This window comes from Triturus cristatus, chromosome 6 (assembly GCF_964204655.1).
Source record: "Triturus cristatus chromosome 6, aTriCri1.1, whole genome shotgun sequence".
Taxonomy (NCBI): domain Eukaryota; kingdom Metazoa; phylum Chordata; class Amphibia; order Caudata; family Salamandridae; genus Triturus; species Triturus cristatus.
This window is the reverse complement of record NC_140589.1, coordinates 1,585,970,374-1,585,991,289: the sequence shown is the minus strand read 5'-3', so window position 1 is coordinate 1,585,991,289 and position 20,916 is coordinate 1,585,970,374.

The window sequence follows — 20,916 nt, the reverse complement described above, 5'->3', positions numbered from 1 at the left end:
ATGAACCCGAACGACACGTACCCGTGATGTCCGATCCACGCCGTACGATGCAATGCGTGTAAACCCAGACCGACTCGCACGGAGCCCAAGCCGCATGACCGACACGCACAGAAAACAGGGACCTCAAGCAATAGAGATCTCTGCGACCGACTCGTATCAAACACAGAAGAAAGTCAGCGTGAACGAGCCGGAGAAGCCCGCACGAGCCAACATCAGCATCCGTCTCGGTCAGAAGAACGTCTCCTTCATGCCTAGAAAACCCAAAGATAAATTACAAAAAAAGGACCAAACAAGCAATGACAAAACCAATAAATTTAAAAAAAAACCTAGAACAAAGACACACCCACAACTGCATCCACATAAAGGACATCAATCACTACCATGATCCTTTGCAAATAGAAGACAACAGCCAGCAGAAAACACCATCACACAGCAACCACAGACACACTCACAACTCACCCATCACACAACGTTCACACCATTAGCACCTCACCAAAAGCACCCACACATACAGCTAGCAAAACCAACACTAACCCACCCTCACTTGCACCCTCACACACACATCACTCACCACCACCACCCATCACCATGCCCCCAAAGAAGAATCCAAAGTTCACAGATAGTGAGTTAGAAGTGCTGGTGGACGAGATCATCAGCCACATTTGTTTGGTACATTGGTCCAAAGGACCCCCATGTCACAGAAAACAAATATTTGGCACAAAGCCAAATAAACACTGTCAGACACTTAGCCACCACAAACACACTACCTCACAGTGCAGCTGACTGACAGGAAGGAATAGTGGGTATGCAGGTGAAGTGAGTGTATCCAAAAGCATGATGGGGTTTGTAGTCACAGATAATGCTCCCCCTCCCAATTGGCCCATCAAGTCCTCTCTGAACCATGCCCACATCACAAGGAGTGGAAAATGAATGACAAGATGGCTGACACTGGGTCCTGCTGTGGGGAGCACAAGGCCCTGGTTGGGGTTGTGCGCCAATCAGAAGCAGGACACCACTACCTGACATCCTGAAAGACAACTTGCACGCCCTCCAATAGAAGCAAGTTTCATGGTGGGATGTCTGGCCGGGTGGGAAGGAGGACTCACAGCTCTGACCATATTTACCAGTATGTGGAGACACACACACCCCTCAACACAAACTCCACACAACTCACCAGGTAGAATGCATTGACTCACACCGTAGTGAAATATCACCCAAAGATACACCGTACTGGGTGCTGCTGTGTGAAGCACAGGGGATCTCTTTGGACTTGTAGCCAAACAAACACTAGGACTTCACAGTCAGCCATCTTGCCATTGCTGTCACACCCCCTCACAGGGAAGCAGAGTCAAAAGTAAGGAAGTATAGGCATGCTGGGAAGGGGGTGTAGCCAAGAGCATGACGGGAGTTGCAGTCACAGACAATCCCCCCCACCCACATGGTCCAGCAAGCTCACACTGAACCATGCTCGCCTCACAGGGAGTGGGAATGGACTGACAAGACGTCTGACACTGGGCTCTGTTGTGGGGAGCACAAGGCCATGCTGGGAACTGGGCACCAACAAACACCAGGACTGCACAGTCAGCCATCTTGCCATTGCTGTCACACCCCCTCACAGGGAAGCAGAGTCAAAAGGAAGGAAGTATGGGCATACTCGGAAGGGGGGTGTAGCCAAGAGCATGATGGGAGTTGCAGTCACAGACAATCCCCACCCACCCACATGGCCCAGCAAGCTCACACTGAACCATGCTCGCCTCACAGGGAGTGGGAATGGACTGACAAGATGTCTGACACTGGGCTCTGTTGTGGGGAGCACAAGGCCATGCTGGGAACTGGGCAACAACAAACACCAGGACTGCACTGTCAGCCATCCTGAAAGTTACCCTGCACCCACTGCAATGGTGGCATGCTTCATGATGGGTTAACTGGCCTGGGGGAGAAGGAGGCCCTGACTTGTAAACAAATAACACCGATGCTGGCCATACACACACCTTCTATGCTAAAACACATTGCACACATGGTACAAGTCACTCACAAAGATGATGCCCGGGCAAGATGTCTGACACGTGGGCGTGAGAAATGATGTGGCTGAAAATCACACATATGCACTGGCCAAACAAAATATGGTCGAACACACAGCCATTGCAACCATATGTTCAAACTCATTGTCTGGGGATGCAGTGTCCAGGGGTGCCCCCTTGCCTGGCTGGGGAGGTGTGTCCTGCAGATGACAAGTGTGGAGAACCATATATGGTACATTGCACAAAACACACAGGAACTCACATATACATCATTGACAGGGGACATCTGACAGTGAATGGAATGGACACACCAATATAGCCAACAACATAGCATGGTCTCATTCATACTCAGTGCTGTTGTGAGCTGCATTCCACTCCTACATCGTGCTGCAACATATGCATCCTTCACACAACACCCCACTCACTGACATAGACACTGTAGACTCAAGGTCTAACCTGGACTGCATTGGAGGAGACATGCTGCTCACAGCAGCCAAACTGTAACACACACACCACCGGCCTTCACTGTCATGAGCATTGAAAAGCCAGAGTGCTACCTTGCCCAATCCATGTCACCATGGAGAAAATTGACAAGTCAAATCACATATGCACTTACAAAACTCTGCATCATTAACGATGGTGACATCATCACTTGTATGAAATGAGATGGGAACTAGGAACACTGTAAAAAAACACTTTCTCCAAAGAAATCACAGGCATACCAGACTGTGACCATGTCGTACCAATACACCAGTGTGGCACACAAAGACTAGCAAAATCTGCTACCACACACGCCCCAATCTTACAACATATCCTCAGTAGAATTGCACATATATCCTTGTTAAAGCTCACATGTGTACCCGGATGACACAACTATGTCAGCAACGTGATGGCCCTTGAGTAGTAATGGTCATGTACAGACAAATGTATACATGAGCTGGGCATGCACACACTTCGACATGCACATTGAAATGTTTCATTTTGGCTGGGCAATGTGCCACACCAATATCAATCTCTGTCCGTGACAACCTTGGACAAAGCTGTGTACAGGCAGGTATCCGGACGTACAGTAGAAAATGTCATGTATGTGAAGCATTCATGCCTGTAGAAACATAACTTACATTGTGTGTCTCTTCCAAACACAGGTTGTGCTGGGGACACAGCACCAAATGAAGAGGAGTCCCTGTCCCAGACTCTGGTGGACCCTCAGCTTTCTGGTGTGGATCCGTCTCTGTCCTCTTCAAATGACGACAAACAACCTGGCACCTCCGGTGTGAGTCATCATGCAGCACCAGTAGTACCAACATCTGCACCCCCTGTACCCACGCCTCCAGCATCTGGAAACAGACAGGGCACCCCCACCAACATGGACAGACCAAGGCCACAGAACACCGACAGCACAGGGACAGAGGACCCCTAGGAAGCTACAGACATCACCACCAGCAATAACACCCAAGGGGTCCTAGTGTCACCTGTGCGTGCCGCCGAAGGTCCTGCCCATGTGGATAGGGGTTAAACCAGATTGGTCGCACACTGCTAACCTACCAGGCGTGTTCCCCCAATGAAAATGGTCCCTGAAGGTCAGCGTCGGCGGATACACCTATGCTCGAGTGTGAATGCAAGTATGCGTGGCGTGTGCCATCCCTGGACACGTGTTTCGAGGTAGTTGCCTCTCGTCAGCAGGGAGTAGGAAAATGTGTGGGGTTGCTGTGTAAGCTGCTAAAATCGTTATCAGGTCTAGTACCTCTCGTAGCGCGCAGGTGCGTAACCATGAGTCCGTCGACTCCACCGGCTCAAGGGAGCCTGAATATAAAGTTAAACCAGATTGGTCGTACACTGCTACACCTACCAGGCGTGTTCCCCCAATGAAAATGGTCCCTGAAGGTCAGCGTCGGCGGATACACCTATGCTCGAGTGTGAATGCAAGTATGCGTGGCGTGTGCCATCCCTGGACACGTGTTTCGAGGTAGTTGCCTCTCGTCAGCAGGGAGTAGGAAAATGTGTGGGGTTGCTGTGTAAGCTGCTAAAATCGTTATCAGGTCTAGTACCTCTCGTAGCGCGCAGGTGCGTAACCATGAGTCCGTCGACTCCACCGTCTCAAGGGAGCCTGAATATAAAGTTAAACCAGATTGGTCGCACACTGCTACACCTACCAGGCGTGTTCCCCCAATGAAAATGGTCCCTGAAGGTCAGCGTCGGCGGATACACCTATGCTCGAGTGTGAATGCAAGTATGCGTGGCGTGTGCCATCCCTGGACACGTGTTTCGAGGTAGTTGCCTCTCGTCAGCAGGGAGTAGGAAAATGTGTGGGGTTGCTGTGTAAGCTGCTAAAATCGTTATCAGGTCTAGTACCTCTCGTAGCGCGCAGGTGCGTAACCATGAGTCCGTCGACTCCACCGGCTCAAGGGAGCCTGAATATAAAGTTAAACCAGATTGGTCGCACACTGCTACACCTACCAGGCGTGTTCCCCCAATGAAAATGGTCCCTGAAGGTCAGCGTCGGCGGATACACCTATGTGGATAGGGGTGCTGGGAGGTGTGGGAGGCAGAGGGCGTGCCTTGCAGAGGGGTCTGGACTGCTGGATGATCCCCAACTGGCACGCATCATAGATGCATACCAGGATAGCACCAGAGGATTTGGCCAGGTAGTGGGGATTCTCAAGGACATTCAACAGGAGCAGGCTGCCCACCATGCCCGCATGGATGCAAAGTGGGATGCACTTACTGCAGTGCATCGGGACATACTCCTATGCCTCCGTCAGATCAGCACAAACATGTCCACACCTCCCTGTGTGGCCACAACATCTGTTGCCACACCATCTGCCAGTGCCACAGGGAGGGAGGATGACTCTGATGGAGAGTCCCCTGCACTGCAGACACCTGCACCTGAGGATCCCCCTCGAAGAAGAAGAGGGGTCGTCCGAAGAAGGACAAGTGAGACGCAGATGTCCCTGCACATCCCCCAGGGCCTCTAAACCTGTTCTGGACAATGTTCGTTGTGCACAACCCGTTCATCCTGTTGTATCTGACACAACTCACCTACATGACATGGAGGGTTCATGTTGGTCCAATGTTGCAGATGACTGTGGACTTTACTCTGGACATTTCAGCTCCCAACACTTCCAACACTACTATGAACTTTGGATTCAAAACCCAATGTATAGCACACACCATCCTGTGCACTATCCTCACACATGTTTGTAAATAAACTCACCAGTACACCATACTTGCCTCTGTTGTGATTCCAACTTGTCATGTGTCATGGAGATGTTGATCTGCTAAACAACACAGTGCATGCTAAATACTACAACAATGTGACCACCGTTATGTGAGTCATGGTGATGTGACACATGTGAGGGAGACACACCACTATGGCACCACAACACATGCTCACCATGTCCATGTAACTAATCCCACACAATGATGTTGAACTGAAATACATTGGTATGTACAGACACAACACCTATCCACAGTCAGTGGTAACAAGTCCACAGGTGAGGTAAGCAAATGTCAGTCAGATGTGGGAAGACAGACAACGCACCTAACAAAGCATAGCACAGGTTCATTACACATCAGCAACATGTTTATTCCACAATAGTTGCAAGGTAATTGTACGTTACAGTGGACACACGGTCACAAAGTGTCAGAGAATTGAAGTCCAGGGGTGTGTGGCACATCACTTGATGGGAATTGACTACTTCCACACTGGTGTTGGATTCTGGGTTTTGGGGGTCAGTGTTGACCAAACAGGCAAAGTACCCTGGGAAGGACAGATGCAAGACACAGTCAAAAGCACAGCAGAACAGGAGAGAAATGCAATACACATGCACAAAACATGTCACAAGAAACCTGCACAGAAACAAGTTAGCCGTTCGACACTATTGTGGACTACAGACCATCTGAAAGGACACATCACTGCACGCATACAGTCAAGTGGCACACAGACACACTCAAACAGCAACAGAGCAGCCACAACACATTTCTGGCTAACTCCATACATTGACAACCCTGTAAACTCACATTCAGGTGAAGAAGTTGTTGATGAGCTGTGTGCGGACGTCTCCTCCATCATCATCATCACTGGCATCATGGCCCAGGCCTGGATCCTCCACAGGTGGCGGAAGTAGGTCATCCTCATCCTGGATGAGAGGCAACTTCTTCCGCACTGCCATGTTGTGTAGCATGCAGCATACAAGGATAATTTTGCACACCTTTGCAGGCTCATATGGGAGGGCCCCTCCGGTCTTGTCCAGGCAGTGGAAGAAGCTTTTCAGGAGACCAAATGTCCGCTCAATCACCCTCCTGCTCCAACCATGTGCCTCATTGTAGCGCATCTCAGCTGGTGTCACAGGGTTCCTGAGGGGTGTCAGCAACCATGGCATGTGGGGTATCCGGAGTCACCTCCACACAAACAATTGAACAATTAGCAGAGGTTTGAAGGAGGGTGGAATACAACATTGACAAACACACACAATGGTAAACAGTCAGTACACACCGACAAGCCAGGCATGCTGGTCTGGCATCTGTGACATCAGCGTTGCAATGCGACTACTCCTCATGATGTAGGCATCGTGCTCAGAACAGGGGAATTGTGCACACACATGTGTGATACACATGTCTGCAAGACATGCCACCAGAGCATTGATGAAGTGGAAATGTTTCCTGTTCCGGTATGCCTGCTCATGTGCCTGTGGTGGTATCAGGGCCACATGTGTACCATCAATAGATCCGATGACGTTCGGCATCCTCCCCAGTGTATAAAAAGCATCCTTTATTTCAGTGAGTTGACCTGGGCTAGGAAACTTGATGTACAGGTCAAGGAAATGCAACATCCCCTACAAGACATCGCATAGCACACAACTAAACATAGTTTGTGACATACCACCAGCAGTAGCCACAGTGTACCGGAAGGTACCAGTAGCAAAAAAGGGCAGGGCTGCCATAATAATAATAATAATAATAATAATGGGTCTTGTAGAGCGCAATGGTGACGCACAACGGCGTGTCCCCGCGCTGAGAGTGTGAGCGTGTTCAGAGGGAGTCCTGCGGGGAGGGCCACTATCTGGTGTACAGATATGTTTTCAGCTTGGCTCTGAAGATAAGCTCTGATGGTTCCAGACGCAGTGCTACTGGAAGTTTATTCCAGCATGATGCGGCGAGGTACCTGAAGGACCTGCCACCCATCCTTGCTCTGGACACCTTTGGGATAGTTAGGCGCCCTGAACCAGAGGATCTCAGCGCGCGGGATGGCTCGTATTGTGTCAGGAGACCCTGAAGAGGAGGGGGTGCCCTGCCATTAATGATCCGGTGACAGGTGCAGAGGGCCTTGAATTCTACCCTGCTCCTGACCGGAAGCCAGTGCAAGGCTTGGAGCGCGGCTTTGGAGGCTGATCTTCTAGGAAGTTTGAGAACTAGCCGAGCAGCGGCATTTTGCAGGACCTGTAAGCGGCTCAGATTCTTCTCGGGGATACCTAGATAGAGAAGGTTGCCATAGTCCATCTTGGACGTGACTAAAGCATGCACTAATGTTCGGCGGGCTCTAACGGGAAGGAGCTCCAAAACCTTCCTGAGAGTCTTAAGGATCCCGAAACAGGTGCCGACCACCCGGTTGACCTGGGGGCCAAAGGTAAGATCGGAGTCGAACCAGACACCTAAATTCCTCGCCTCCAGGCAGGGGGTAGGTGTTGGTCCCAAGCAAGGAGGCCACCACGCCGACGTCCACGCCGCCCGGTCTCCCCCTACCACCAGCACCTCAGTCTTGTTGCCGTTAAGTTTAAGGCAGTTGGCAGACATCCAGGCAGCAAGATCTTGCATGCATGCTCTGAAGATGTCCGCCGCAAGGCCGGGAGTACGCGATAGGGCACCTCTGGGGCCAGTGCTGTAGGGTATGTCCGGCCAGGTAGCAGATGTGGTGCCAACTGCTCCACCAACTCCTCAATCAGTTGCCTGGTGAAGCGGTACCGTCGGATGCAGTCGCGTTCCTGTATGGTTTCAAGGTCTGGGAATGGTCTATGGACAGCTGGTGCCCTGCAGCACAGAGATGAACAAGCGAAGATTGTTGATTCATCCACACATGTGGCTATGACCAAGCAAAATATCACATGATACATCATGACAATACACAATGTACTGAGGTGTGTGCGGTTGGGCATGGACACATATGTCACCTACATGCCCATCACCTCACATCTCAAGTTCACATGACCACATAAGTCCCATGTAGTGCAATGGCCAATCATTGGGCATGTGTCACACTACCTATGTACTGCTGTGACGTTACAAACACACACCACAGTGACAAGTGAGGCCTGATGTCTCCCACACATCACAGATCTTTCCCATGCAGATACCCAGGGTCCCTGTATTGCCACATGGACACTGGCATGACATGGCGTATCATGTACACGCCACAAGGCAACCGTGAGTCCCACAGGTAGTGGCCACTGTTGTCTCTGCAGGCCCTACATGTACATCTCTAAGACACACACACACCATCAATGTTGATGCACAAACCACATGGATGTGTAGACTGTCTCCCATTGGGCACATTTGATCAGCCACATCTGAGACACAACATGCACACAGACTGTGGGTGTACATCAGAATTGTGGCTATAGGTCTCACTGTCACATACATACCATCACCCCCAGGACTCAGGGTGTATGTGACATGTCCTAAACATATCCAACCTGAAACTGAGTCCATGACAGATGCCCATAACTGTACAGTTGCACATCACAGTGGTAATGTGCACAACACACAAAGGATTCTGTCCCCATGAACACGTGCACAGCCTGGGAGTGGCTGCACAAAAGTGTCACACAACAAACCAAATGTTGCCCCCCCACAAACACACAGGGAATGCAGCCTTACATGCCATGGGACACTGTGTGGCCAATGCTGTAGTGTGGTAGGTGTGCACCTGAGTCCCTGGCAAGTAATTGTGTGTTGAAGCCATCAAATAGTCACACCAATGAGGACCGACGCGGGTGACAATGCGTAGCCATTGCACAGTTCAGGAACGAGCCGTGCGTACGCTTAGCCATTGACTGCAATGAGGTCCGACGCGGGTGACTATGCGTACGCATTGCACAGTTCAGGACCGAGCCATGCGTACGCTTAGCCATTGACTGCAATGAGGTCTGACGTGGGTGACTATTAGGGGTGGGTGGAATTACCGGAAGTGCCTTTCGCCAAATATCGCGAAACGGCACAAAATCTCCGCGATCTCGCGATATTCGCGAGATCGCGGAGATTAGTGCTTCCGGTTGGGTGCCCTTGAGTCAGCTGTCTGTCATAGTGGGGGAAAGGGCGGGAAGACGATGCCCACCGCTGGTGTGTGTGGCGGGGCTTCCATGCAGTTCACATGCCGCTTGTTTAAAGGGCCAGAGACCGATCAGAGCAGCAGACGAGGAGACAGGACCTCCTGGTGTCAGGAACTACACGAGGATTGCGCTCGAGAAAGTTGTGGATGCACAGAGCTCCATCGAGGATCACAGCTAATTTTTGATGGGAGAGATATAACTGGACTCGGAGTACTTTCTACTGGCTAATCAGTAAGTGCTACCTCGTTGGGTAAATGTATAGTGCTTTTCCTACACTACAGCTGCGTAAAGGGCCAGAAGAGTTGTCTACAGTAACCATGTTTGTCTTTAATGTTGCCACGGTGCCGACGGGCACCGGGGTTCCGTGAGTCAGCTGTCCATCATAGTGGGGGAAAGGGCGGGAAGATGATGCCCACCGCTGGTGTGTGTGGCGGGGCTTCCATGCAGTTCACATGCCACTTGTTTATAAAGGGCCAGAGACCGATCAGAGCAGCAGACGAGGAGACAGAACCTCCTGGCATCAGGAGCTACAGGGTTGAGCTCGAGAAAGTCGTGGATGCACAGAGCTCCATCGAGGATCACAGCTAATTTTTGACGGTAGATGTGGGGAGAAAAGCACACCTGCCCAGCCTCGACCTAGCTACTCCCGAATGTTTTGTGCTGATTAATGCGTTACTGAATTTGAGCTCCAACTCGGGCACCTACTTTATTTATATCTGTAAGTGCTTCCTGTTGAGGTTTAATTTTTGTGACAGGAGCATCGTGCCAGAATGAATCCTGTCCTGCACCTGCATATGTCCGTTTCAGTCGCGGATCGCGGAAGTTTCGACATTTTCGCGTTCCGCGCGGAAAGCGAAAATGTCGAAATGTCGCAATTTCCGCGAGCGGAACGGAAATTCTCGCCCACCCCTAGTGACTATGCGTATGCATTGCACAGTTCAGGACCGAGTTGTGCGTACGCTTAGCCATTGACTACAATGAGGTCCGACGCGGGTGACTATCATGCAAACGTGTCGGGCAGGCATGGTCCGAGACCGGTGTGCGCCTTGGCCATTGAATCGTATAGAGACGGGTGCGTGTGTATTTTCAAACTACGCGTTGTACAGTCAGTTGACCGAGCCGAGCGCACCCATTGGCTCTGGACTGTCATGGAAATTCAGTTGGATGCCTACAACAATGTTGCAATTCCTAGGGTTTTATGAAGGTGAAGATTTGAACGATGCGGAAGACGTGTACGAGTCGTACATTTCCATGGATTGGCCAGATTCATAGAATGCAACCGTGTTGGACCTATCACTTGTGACACATGGCACAGATTCTGCCTATGAAGCACAGATATAAGGCTGGCTGGCCCCCAGGGAGCTCACTTGCCTGCACTACATGCTACTGGACCACATCCCTGCTACCACTGCTGCTGTCTCTACATCCTCTGGCTACTGCTATGGCACGTACTCTGGAGAGGGCCCCAGCCTTCACTGAGGAGGAGAACCAGGCCCTGCTGGATGGGCTCCTTTCACAGTACAGCAAGCTATACGGGAAACTAGGGGAGCAGGTGAGTGTGCAGTCCACTGCCTTCCTAATTGTGCATGTTGTCTGACTAGCAGTACTAGCAGTGTGTACACCAGTGGCAAGCATACTCACTGAGTACTTTCATCCCCCAAAGTGTGTAGGTAGTGGTACATGTAATGAACAGGTGTTCTGCAGCTAAAGTGCACTTGTGCAAGCTTCAACTTCCCAGGCATTGTTAACATGTCAGGCATGCAGGGCATTTTTCCTTTTCCATGAGTGCACTACCTGTGTAACTCATTTTCCTTTGTGATGCAGACATGTATATCAAACTGTGTGCAGTACAAATATGGGGCATGTGTGTTAATGGACTTTTAACATCCTCACAGGTTGATGCCCACCAGAAGCAGGATATATGGCTGACCATCACCCGGGCAGTTCGATCGGTGGGGGTCTACAAGCGCCGGATCCGCAACTGCCAGAAGAGGTGGCAGGACCTTCAGGGCTGGACCCGGAGGATCGCAAGGGTCCAGCTGAAGCTGTCGCCTCCTCGCGGGAGGGTCGGACAGCGGACCCTGACCCCCCACATGCACAGGATCCTGGCGGTGGTCTTTCCGGACCTGGATGGGTAGCTGAATGCCAGACAGCAGCAAGGAGGGGGTAAGTCCATGCCTAATCTTTGTACTATGTCTGACATGCTAATTGCAGTCTTTTGGCCTGGTCCCACTTCCACATTACGTAGGTCTTGTAGTCCAATACTCATGTCCCTCAATTGTGTGATGCACCCTCCTCTTCGGATCCACAGGTGTGGACCCTACAGTCTGTTGCTTGTGTCACTAGGGCACTGTGCCCCTGCAGTCAGCTATGCTTCAGCTTCCGGACAGCATTTGTTACAGTGACTCTGTTGTGGGTTTCATGGGTGGGTCAATTGTTTACAGAATGCCTGAGATCTGACATGTGATCTGTGTGTGCCCTTGATATGTGTTACAATGGCTGGTCTGACTTGCCACATGTGGCTGGGGTATTTCAAACAAACACATGCAGCAGGGGACTCCAATTTGTGTACCTCAGGAGTATGTATATCAAGTGTGTCACACTTGCTCAGCCACCTGACTACTGTCCAGGGCTAAACAGTGTTTCAAGTAGACCTTGGCAGTCATGCCTACTCAAGGCCATTTAGAAACACTCTGTAATCCCATTCCTGTGTGTCAACTTACAGGTTGTGCTTAGTGACATGTGCCTTCAGGTGTCTGCCTCTGTGTCATTGTGGTATGGCTTCCTTTTCCATACAACGGTGGTGTTCATGCGTTTGAGGGTCAGCAGGACATCTGAGGTGTGACTATGAGAGACAAGACCTGTGGGACATATATGTGTGTGATCACTTGACAGTGCACAATGGTGTATGCACCTGTGCACTTCAGGCAGCTGTGTTACATGCACAGCAGACTGTGATGTGCTAATGTACAGGGAGTTGTGTTTGCAGAGACTCATATATCTGTTTTGTATGATGTGGGGTCTTCTGGGTCCGGGATATGTTGTTTGCAGGGGACGGGCAAGTTCACTTGTCAGCTGCAGAGTTTGCTTTACCCATGAGCTATGATTGTGACACAGTGCATACTGTTGTTGTCTGGATGCCCTGCCCCTGTGACAGGAGACAGTGTTGACTGATTTTCCTGGCATGCCAGTGCCATGGCATTTAACTTGCTATGAGTGATCCTGCATTGTGTTCAAATGTGCTCCATGCACCCCATTGTGGCATTGACTATCAGGACATAAGAACATCATAGTGTGTGTTGCTGGCATGCATCACAAGCATGTGAAATGAGACTTTGCCCATCCCTTCATCCTGACACCTGTACTGAGTCAGTGGCAAGATATGTGATGTGTGTATAGTGACATACTCATACATGTTCACTTGCATGTCCAACAAATGTGTAGGTGGTGCATGTTTGCACATTGGGGTTTAGCATCCAACATGCAAAAGACATATGGGTGCAAGTCCAGGAGGGATATGAGTGCCATGGTTGATGGTGAGACTGACAATTGGCTTATTCTAAACAGTGTGAGCACTTTGAGCAGTGTTCACCTGATGATGCCAGGGCTTGCCGTGTGATGTGATGTACTCATTGTGGTGTGTGCAGTCAGTGCAGGTGACTGATGTTGTTCTCTTTTTTTCTAATTCTATCCAGATACATCCACAGGAGGGGACAGATCCAGGGACCAGGAGGAGCCACAGAAACTGACTGGGACAGAAGGCGAGGAGTCGGAGGGACCCAGTGGCACGGAGGGTGAGTGGAGCCACACCGAGGAGTCCTCAGCACCATCCACCCAAGCTGAGGGCCACAGCCGCTCAGAGGATGACTCCCTTGTGGAGGTGGGTGTCAGCAGCCACCAAACCCCAGCTAGGGAGGCTGTCCCCGCCACCGCCCCCACCACCACCATCACCACCCTCCCATCGGCTCCCATCCCATCGGTCCGTGGAGGCTTCCGTGTTCGGGAGCATGTCTCCTTTGTGCCAGGCACCGCACCCCCTGCCCTTGTGTCCCCTGCTGCCCTGAGTGAGGAGTCTGTGGACTTACTTCGAAAGATCCATGTAGGGCAGACATCAATGCTGAGTATCCTCCATGCACACACCAGTCTGTTGACACAACTGGTGTCATTCATGAAGGGAATTTCATCGGGCATGTCTGCCCTACAGAGGACCAATCAGTCCGTGGCCTCCTCCCTGACGGCAGCTGTGTCCCTCCTCCAACAGTCCCACACTCCTCCTACCCCTGCACCACCCACGATTCCTAGCACCCTACCTGTCCCAAGCACACACACACCTGCACATTCTCACAAACCCACAAACACGGGCAGCACACAAACACCCAAACCAAGGGCTAGACACGCACACAAGCAAGCACAGGGGACTGATACCACACTCACACGGGATGGTTTGCAGACACACACACAGTCATCCACAACCACTCTGCAGTCCTCTGATACCTCTCCCTCCCAACCCCCTTCCCTTTCCTCACCTGCAACCCCATCTCCACAGAAATTCTTCCTCTGTGACCATGGCCTCTTCCCCACGGACCTAGCAGATCCAGCTTACAAGGGGAAGAGAAAGTCCCCACACACAGAGGGGAGTGCCCCTCACACCCAGACACCCTCCCCCAGGCACAGTCAGACTGAGGCCCCCACCCGCAAGTCCCCCTGGAGCCAGAAGAGCAAGACCCCAACCCCGCCCCGCAGCTCCACGACAAAGTCTCCGTCCTCCATCCCCCAGGCCCCCACTCCACAGGTTCTCCTGCCCCACCCTGCCCCAGGTTCCCCCACCCACAGATACACCCTCCCCAAAATGCTGAAGCCCTCCCCCCTACCACTTGCTCTTCCACCCCCGGTCAGACAGTTTGTGCCACTGATGTGAGGACCATGTCCCCCCCTCTGTCCTGCCGACCTCACCTGAACCCCATTCCGCTCCCATTGAGTTAGGCACTGCAGTGGAGTCCACAACCACCCTGTCTGACTTGGGCACTGCAGTGGGGACCCAGTCCACTCCACCTGACCTGCCCACTGCAGTTGCACCTGTGGCTTGCATACATGCACATATGATGTGCTTCCCATTGTCCAATTTGTCTATTTCCCTGACTGTGGGCGCATCTCCACTGGACACGTACGTGTGGGCATCATTGGTGTAGGAGCAACTGGGTCTTCTGTGCAACTTGCTGGACATATATATTGAGTATATGCAGACTTGATGACTTAAGGGACACTCCCGTACACAGGCTGTTGTGACCAGAACCTTCATTGTGTGGTGACTGATGGCTGACTGACCAAGTGTTCTGCTGACATGACTGGAACCTGCTGTGACTATGTTTGGCACAGCTGAGCTTCCACTGGAGTTGAGTCCCCTCAAGTAAGTGTGGTATGTTATATGCATTTATTACGTTATGTTATATGCATTTATTACGCACGCAGTTACTCAGGAGTATCCCGGCGCGAGTCTATAAAGGTACTATATTCCTCTTCAAACAAAAAGATACGTTTTCCGTGACATTGCCTGGGGCCATGGTGTGTGTTGTGTGAGCATGTGTGTGTGTCCACGTCCCTTTTCATACACAGGCAGTGTTCCCTTGATATGTTCCTGTTGTTGATGCTTGCTGAGTTGTACTGTGTTCATCCCACAACTTTGCCATGGGTTACCAGATGTGGGGGTGCATGACACACTACTGTTAATTGGTGTTTCATCATTGGGATTTGTCAGTTCTGAATGGTGACGATGTGGTTAGACGCAGATGGGACACAGTCAGGGGTCCTCAAGGCACTTGTTTGTTCGCAATATCATGTAGTTGTCCCTCGGTGGTACCTTTCAGTGATTGAGACATATTTATGTGTGTGTGACTGCTCCCACTTGTCCGGTTCAGGGCTGCAATGTTTGCAGGTGTCAGCATGTGTGCCTTGTGGTGCTCCTTGGCTTCTGCATTGTTTTGGGACTGTGGCAGGTATTCCGAAGGTTACGGGAGCTTTGACATCATGGCCATGTACCACATACTGTGCAGTATGTCTGTCATTCACCGGGGTTGTAAACTGTCCTTGTGTGATGAGTCTGTGCACCTTAGTTCCTCAAAACATTACTGTGTTTGTCATGGGTGCATGTGCAATGTCACCTGTTAATGTGGGCTTCACAGATGCACATTGGTGCAGTTCAGGGTGTGTGGTGTTGAGGGTGGTCTGATGTAAATGTTTGTATGGATAGGTCCCAAGCTCCCGTTTGTCCATGGATGACGGGCCATGTTGAGTGATTTGTGTTTGTGTAGGTGTGATGTACGTTTGTGGCACAGGACACATGTCTGGGTTTCACAGTTTGTACGACATCTACCTTTGTCAGCACAGTGGACGTATCATGCATGCTTGTGTCACCCCAATGTCTGGTCCCTGGGGGTAGTGCTGTTGTGTGTCAGTCTCTTGCTGTGTTAGTTGCTGTTCATTCCAGCTTTTTTCACATGTGTCTGTTGTGCTCCCTCTCATCTCACAATGCCTGATTGCCCACTAAGGGGGCCCATTGATGGTTTACTTTTGTATGGCACTGTGTCCACATCTGTCTCACTGTGGTTCAGCCACCCTCATGTGTTGTGTAGTTGCCTGGGGATACCGAGACACACAAACACACACATGTTGTGTAAAATGTGCAGTCTGAGGTTGCCTGTTTGTGTTTGTGCATCTGCACCAGTGCTTTGGTATTGCTGTTGTGGGCATTTGCCTGGATGTTGTTTTTGTGATTTACCCTGCTGTCCCTGTGAGTCATATCACATCATTCTGCACATTCATCCTGGTTGTAAGGTCCCATTGCTGGCATGGAATGGGAGTTTGTGACCTGACACCTACAGTCTACACAGGTTGTTTTGATTTGTGTGTCTATTTTCGAGATGTGTGTATGCTTTGTGATGGTCACTTCTGCTTTTGTGTCATTGTACACTGTATACATTGTATGCCCCCATGGGTGGTGCTTGTCTGCACATGGCCGAGAGTATGTTAGGTTTTCACAGGTTTTCACTGTTAGCCTCACCACATCACTGTTGGTATGGGACACAACCACTACTTTGCCCCAAAAGTGTTTCATGTGTTGGGACCAGGAATCATACATGCTGTTTGGCATTTACAGCTTTGACCATGATGACACTTACCTTTTGGTCACTGTGATAAGGGGGGTTTTGGACCCCATCACCACAATGCTCAACATTTGCTGCAGTTTGGAAACACACACTTAACTTTTGTTCTACACAGTGAGGGGGTGTTAGTTTTACATTGACACAGTGCTATAGTGATGCTTGCCTTGTGTAGACCACACTCAGTTTTCGGTCACACATGTGATGGTAGTTACATTGTATGTTCGAAGTCATGATCACTGTTGTGGGCATTTGTCACAGACTACACACTGTTGTCATGATGTTAGGGGGATGTATTTTGCTGACATACCTAATGTTGGTGTATGATGGTTGTGTGGTGCATCACCCATCCTATGGGTGGGGGTGGCAGTGGTGATGGGCAACATAAGCCCTATGAGTGGGGGTAGCAGTAGTGCTGGCAACATAAGCCCTATGTGTGGGGGTGGCAGTTGTGATGGGCAACATAAGCCCTATGGGTGGGGGTGGCAGTAGTGATGGGCAACATACGCCCTATGGGTGGGGGTAGAAGGAGTGCTGGGCAACAGGTTCCCTATGGGTGGGGGTGGCAGAAGTGTTGGGCAACAGGTCCCCTATGGGTGGGGTGGCAGGAGTGCTGGGCAACAGGTCCCCTATGGGTGGGGGTGGCAGGAGTGAGTGCTGGGCAACAGATTCCCTATGGGTGGGGGTGGCAGGAGTGCTGGGCAACATAAGCCCTATGAGTGGGGGTGGTAGTAGTAATGGGTAACATAAGCCCTATGGGTGGGGGTGGCAGGAGTGCTGGGCAGCATAAGCCCAATGGGTGGGGGTGGCAGGAGTACTGGGCAAAAGGTCCCCTATGGGTGGGTGTGGCAAGAGTGCTGGGCAACAGGTCCCCTATGGGTGGGGGTGGCAGGATTGCTGGTCAACATAAGCCCTATGAGTGGGGGTGACAGGAGTAATGGGCAACATAAGCCCTATGGGTGAGGGTGGCAGGAGTGCTGGGCAACATAAGCCATATGGGTGGGGGTGGCAGGAGTGCTGGGCAACAGGTCCCCTATGGGTGGGGGTGGCAGAAGTGATGGGCAACATAAGCCCTATGAGTGGGGGTGGTAGTGGTGTTGGCCATGCAACCTCTATGGTGGCCTGTTGCTAGTGGCCAGGATATGGATCCCCTGTGTGTGTGTGACATTTTGCGTGTACGTGTCGTTTGTTTGTGTGGTGGGTGTCTGACTTACCGTCTGCACCATCCGCGTCGGTTCCTGATCCGGTCATAGATGTACAGTACTGGTATGACCTGCGTGATGGGATTTATGATGTGTTCGTCTCGTACACGCTGCTTGTTGCTCCGTCTCATACCCGTTGCAAGCTGGTCCGTTTCGTAGCCGTGGATTGTGTTCTGGCGCAAATCGTACCTGATATGCTTCTTTTCCGGATGCTGTGACGTGCCGTACATGGTGACCCGTCCGGCGCGTATGATGTGCGCATCGTACTTGTCCGGCCGGAAACTCCTATGGATACTGCTTCCGGGCGACTCTGTTCAGCATTCGGCGGTACGGCTCGGACGGAGAATGAAACTTGAATCACAGCCTACGTGTCGGTCGTATTTATGTCAGTTATGAGCATCGTACTTCATTGCCCGGACGGACCGGCTCCGGATACGAGTTGGTCGCAAGGTAAGGCTACGAACAGCTCTCGGAGAACTGTCCGACCCGGATTGGAATCGACCCCTAAATAGGAAAATTCATGAAATCTGGTGATCTCTGCTGTTGGGTTGCCATCAGGTAATCCAACACCCCATCATTCAATCCTCCAATGTAATCCCTGGTTCTAAACTAGCTTGAATCAGAGTCGGCCTGATTCCATACCACCTAGCATTCATAATAGGTTAAATAAGACTGGTTAGCAAATGTCATTGGTTCAATTCATTATACATTGTAACTGTCATGATAGTGACCCTTAAGAAAGGGATTAGGTCCTTTCAATTATCATAATGAAACAAACTGGTGAGAAAATCTCTCAGGGATGCTTGTTTTGGTCTAACTGTTATTTTGAGGATCAGCTTGTAACTTTTTCTCTCAGTCTCAGGGATGCTTGTTTTGGTCTAACTGTTATTTTGAGGAGCAGCTTGTAACTTATTCTAAGCACACCTATGATGAAAGGGTAGAAAAATGTAAAATAATAGGAATATTATTTCTTCCCACCACCATATGTTTCATGCCTTTCAGGGGCATAAAGGGAGATTTACTCAAGATATCCTTTTTGTCATTTGGCTTTAGGAATAAATGAACATGAATACATTACAATACAAAAGACACCCATAGTATTTAGTATGGAGATGCGTGCTGCGGGGGACAATGGGGGAGTAGTCTGCTAACTCTTTGATGCTCCACTTTATAGTACAGTAATTAATTAATTTTACTGTAATCCTTACAGAAATTATTTTTTACATTAATTGTATAGTCTATTTATAGAATATCATGCTGGTTTCAGGCCTTAAATGAGGAGATCTTTGTTGGATATTTATCGATGATTGGAGTGGCAGTAGTATCAGCAACCAGATCTAGCAACATTCAGTTTTCAGAAGAATCTGTCCATGATGAAAGAGAGCTGTGAAAATTATAGATGGACATTTGCCTCTTTGGTCATCAGGAACATGTTTGACTTAGTTAATCCATGGCAGGTTCTTTACTCTAGATGTGATGAACTGCTATTGATGTGTTACACTTCACATACAGTCACACAATTTTCTTGGCTCTCGAGATCAGGCAGGCTGAATCCTGCATTTTGCCACTCCAGTTAGTCCTTAGGTTTAAAATACACTCACCCTTTTCATTTCTTTGTATCAACCAAGGTGGTGCCCCAGACATTTCTCACTTCGTCAAATTGTTTTTTCATTTACTTGTTTTGATCTTACCTTTATTTGTCTTTGTACAGTGTTTTTCTTTGGAAGTTACCCGAACTCTCTGGCCCTGGATGCTAACACTCTGAACACAGTGGCATCGTTCTCATGATTTCCCTGTTGAACTTTGCATCTGAATGCACTTTGAGCTATTTTTTCTTGATTTAGCATAATTTTTTTACCTTAGACTTTGTAGAAAATTAAGAAAATTTGCATGCAAACATCAGCAAGAAAACGTGAAGGAATGTATGTGCTAAAAGAATGATACAGGCCCAACCTTACTACAACAGCAGAATAAAAGGAAGTAGGGTTGAGATTTGGGGGGAGGAAAAGCAGATGCACGTTTTGGTAGAATAGGGAAATATATTTAGACACCACCGTAGCAGTGAAAGCCACAGGCCCAAGTTGAGGGAACAGGTGTTTAAGAAAATATGCTGATAAAGCTGAATAGAAGAGCAGAGAGTGCAGGAGTTAGGCTCCGCAGAGCAGTAGACATTTAGGAGTGGTGCTGTTACGCTTCACACCCAGACAAGCCAAGGACACCAAGCTTGTGTAGAAATGTATTAAACCACGGGTCTAGAAAGGCTGCATTCTTTAGTCATGTGATCAGTTATTTTTGTGGACTAGTATTGCTTTTTGGACAATGATGCTGTGCTCGAACCTTCTATCAGTAATTTTAACGCCGTGCTTGATAATATGCCCCTTTTTACCTTGCAATTTTAAATTACACAATTCTTTGGCAATCATAGCATAGAAATGTAGAAGTGCATGCATGGTATTTTCTTTTCCTTTTGTTAGGATTAATAGAAGTGTGTGGTGGTTCCCGATATACACTGGAAGACTGGCTAGTGAAAATCCCTTTGAAATAGAAGTGAAGCGACACTCCTGGGGAGGTAGGGTGATCTGACACACAGGCAGAGACAGCTCTTGGAAGGGACACGCTGGTCAGAAATGATCTATCAGGTACTAGTGTACAACCCAGAAGGAAAGTTCTAGAAGAAACCTCCATTTTAGGGGTGTTCTAGCAGGTATTAGTGCATTACCTAGAAGGTAACTTCGTAGGTATCCCAGTTAGCCCAGAAAACCTTTCCAGAAATAGTGACAGACATAGTCACAAGTGTGTGAATTTTGAAGTGATAAAGAGATGGCAATTTTTGATTGCCGCTGGCAAGTGTTAATCTGAAAAAGTCAGACACCCTGCTCCTGAAATCCCGGATTTTAGAAATGTGGAAGGTGTCCTTAAAAAGGAACGGCCAAGGCTGAGACATCAGTTGATGAGTCTGACAGTTAGGCAAAGGGACAATGACTTGCTGGTGTCAATTGACTTTGCCTTGAGCACGGCCAGACCCTTGGTTACAAATCCAAAAAGCACGTTAGTTGCAAGTAGATATCCCTCCATGAATAAGGATGACACAATAAAGAGTACAGTACTGTGTTCTCACACGGAGCAATTCATAGAGAAGTTGCAGGGTTCCCCGCCATCTGTCATACAGTTTGGCATTAGTGAGGAAGAAAGGCAACAAGATATTTGTGAC